At 44.4% G+C, this 3,334-nt stretch overlaps 1 long non-coding RNA gene across 1 annotated transcript in view; it reads left to right on the plus strand.

Annotated features, from left to right (window-relative positions):
- The first annotated feature begins 677 nt into the window (after positions 1-677).
- Positions 678-3,334, plus strand: part of LOC129666499 (uncharacterized) — a 9,272-nt gene continuing 6,615 nt past the window's right edge. Inside the window, exon 1 of the long non-coding RNA XR_008718586.1 lies at positions 678-845. This is a non-coding gene — a long non-coding RNA (uncharacterized LOC129666499). The remainder of the gene's footprint in view (positions 846-3,334) is intronic.

The following is a 3,334-nucleotide window of genomic DNA, read 5'->3' on the forward strand; positions in this document are numbered from 1 at the left end:
CACACACACATACACACATCAGACAATACCAGGAGTTCAGTTGCTGGCTCTATACTTTAATAATCACACATTTATTCCAAATTGAATGAAGTTTTGCCTTGATTTACCCATTAAATCACAGTAATTTTATTTTATTTTTATAAAAGGATTCCAGATTCTGACAACTCTTATCTGTCCTGTTGTTTCTTAGAGGTTTTCATTTTCATCTGTTTACTTGTTTATTTATTTTGATTGCTTCGGCCAGATGTGCAGCTCGGTTGGTAGAGGGTTGGCCTAGCACACACACAAAGCCTCATGGTCAACCCTCAGCCCCTCAGTGCCAGGCCACATAAATGCAGAGATGGTCCTATGAACCTGCGATCTCAGAACTCATGATTTGGCAGGAAGACCAAAGTTCAAGGGCATCAGCTGAGGCATAGTGTGCTTGATGCCAGCGTGGGTTATGGGAGGCGGGAGGAGCTTTTGTTTTTTGTTTTGTTTTTTAAAAGTGACTACTTTTTCTGCGTGTCTGAGATGTCTGCACTTCATTCTGGCTTCTGAGAGTTGTCACTGTGAGTGCATGGGGAAACCTTCTCAGGGATTAACCCCTTTCCTGTCCTCTCTGTTTCTCCCCAGTACCAACCACAAACTACTGCCCACAGCGTGCTGTGTCTCTAAAGATAGCGACCTTTCTCCTTTGCAAGGCGTTTTGTTGCAACAGAAGCTGAGCAAGCTTTTGCTCTCTGAACCAGTGTAAGGTGTGGGAAACTTTACTTCGCGAACAGACAGGGGAAAACGCTAGCCTGTTTAGCCGGAATAGCTGAAGGGTTCTCAATGATGGAAGCGCCATTCATCAAGAGCTTCCGGTAAGTGTCAAGAAATTCATGGTGCTGCTCACTCTGCCTTGACTCCAATGTTGCATCGTGAACTCACAGACTTAAGGAATATTGATTACATATAATGCTGTTTTATCTTGTTTGTACTTCTTGGGAGGGGGGGTGGGGGGAAGACCAGGAAAACTTACCATGTAAAACAGTCTGGTTCTGGTCTTTGTCAAACAGTTTTCCTATTGCTGCAGATAAACTAGTGACTTGGAGAGGGGTAAACCATCGATTCAAGCCTTGGTTTGTCATTGACGGGTAACCTGGGTAGAAACAGAAATTCATCACTGGAAAGTCACATTTAAAATCGCATTATTCTCAACATTCAGAGCGTGGACTTCTTTAGGGTACTGTGATTTCATCGGGTGACCCCCAAACGTCTTTTCTCTTGTGAACCTTCTCTCCTCCTCTTCTCTGCCCTCCACGCCAGTCTTAGTTAACTCTCTGTCGCTGTAATAAAGACCATTACCAAAGGCAACTTGGGGAGGAAAGGGTTTATCTCATCTTACAACTTAAGCCCTTTGTTGAGGGAAGTCAGGATAGGGACTCAGAGGCAGGAGCTAATGCAGAGGCAGTGGAGGCGTGAATGCTCAACAGCTTGCTCTCCACGTCTTGCTCAGCCTGCTCTCTTATACACTGTGGATTCCCTGGCCCTGGATGACACCACCTATTGTGATTGGGCACTCCCGAATCAGTCATTAATCAAGAAAGTACTCCACAGACTTGCTTACAGGCCAATCTTGTGGAGGCCTCTTCTTAATTGAGGCTTCCTCTTTCCAGATGACTCTGCCTTGCGAAAAGTTGACAAAGAACATAACCAGGGTATATTCTCTCTGTCTAGCTATCTCTGTCTCAGTCTCTGTCTTTCTCTCTGTCTGTCTGTCTGTCTGTCTGTCTGTCTCTCTTGTTGAGATTGCTCTGGTAGCTCAGACTAACCTGTAACTCATGGTTGCTTGTCCTGCCTCAGTCTCCCCCACCACAAGCAGCAATTAAGTGTCACTTTTTTTGTATGTTATATGTTTGTTTGTATGAGTTTATTCATACTACATGTATGCAAGAGCCCAAGGAGGCCATAAGAGGATAACAAATCCCCCTTTGGTGCTGGGAACTGATCCCAGAGCTTTGAAAGAGCAGTAAGTGCCCCTAACTTCCCAGCCATGTCACTAGCCCCAGCTGCCACTTTCTTGACACAGAATCTTATCTTCTTATGCACCTCCCTGCCATTTGGAGGAGAATGTTGTAAAGTGTTTGGATGTTAAGCCACCAAATGTGTACTCCTTCACACTACTCTTGATTGCATTATGACACCAGATGCCAGGTTCAGTTTCCTTGACATCATCAAATCTAGTTCCCCACTCTTTCACTTCTCTTCAAGGGCAGGGGGAAGAGTTGCTGCCTGGTCTCACAGGTCTTAACCCAGCGCCCTGCCGTCTACTCTTCAGCCCCTCTTGGCTTGCCTAGGCGTAGACTTTTGATTGATTACTCCCTTCTTGCCTCATACACCTCTTATGGTGCCAAGGTTCCAGCTCTGCTTCTCAGTTACCATTCATTCATTAACTTCCAGCTTCAACATTTTGTTGATGGGTCATGTGATATTGTTCTCTTTGCCCTTGTGGGCCAGTACCATTGACTTCTTTAAATTCTGTCCCAGAGTCACATTTTTAATCGTTCGCATTTGAGCACAGCCCTCAGGAGAGCTTGACAGAGAACAGATAACTAGCTTATTAGCTAAAAACGGGAGTCCATTTTCCTCTTCATTTTCTCAAACTAACCTCATTTGTTCAATCAAGGTGTCTTGGGAAAGAGCTGTAGGATGTTGGCAGTGTGCCTTGGCACTAGCTGGAATTTTTTTGGTATAAGGAATCCAGTGATAGAACCTGATGATCATTCTGCCACAGCGTTTTAGACATGAACGCTGACACTAGCACATCTAGTCAGTAAGCTCAGCCTGAACACACATGGCGTGGAAGAGTCCGGAGAATATCTGTTGAGACAAATTGAGGAGCTCTCAAATATCATCTATAGAAAAACCTAATATAACAGCTAATCATAACACCTTTACAAGAATGCTACTGAGACATTCACCTGAGGAAATCAGCAGGGATGTGACCAGTGTGTCCTGACACACATGTGACAGGATTTTAGAGTAGGTTTTAGAGAGTGGGTTGTCTAACTCTAAATTGCTGTCCTAGATAACAGTGGAGGCCCAATATTGTAGTCTAATTTCTTATATTGCCCACAAATGAAGGCATTTTGTATACTAAAGTGGTGTTTTATCTGTACCAAGACTCTACACTAGTTCTTAGAGTATGGGTATATAGGTTAGCAGTGGGACACTCTTGTATCACACACAAAATCCAAAGTTCCATTCCCAGGACCACATACACACCCACAGACACACACACACAGACACACACACCATGCACACACACACACACCATGCACACACAGACACACACACAGACACACACCCA

The sequence above is a fragment of the Psammomys obesus genome, unplaced genomic scaffold, assembly GCF_907164565.1.
Source record: "Psammomys obesus unplaced genomic scaffold, mPsaObe1.curated_primary_1811, whole genome shotgun sequence".
NCBI lineage: Eukaryota > Metazoa > Chordata > Mammalia > Rodentia > Muridae > Psammomys > Psammomys obesus.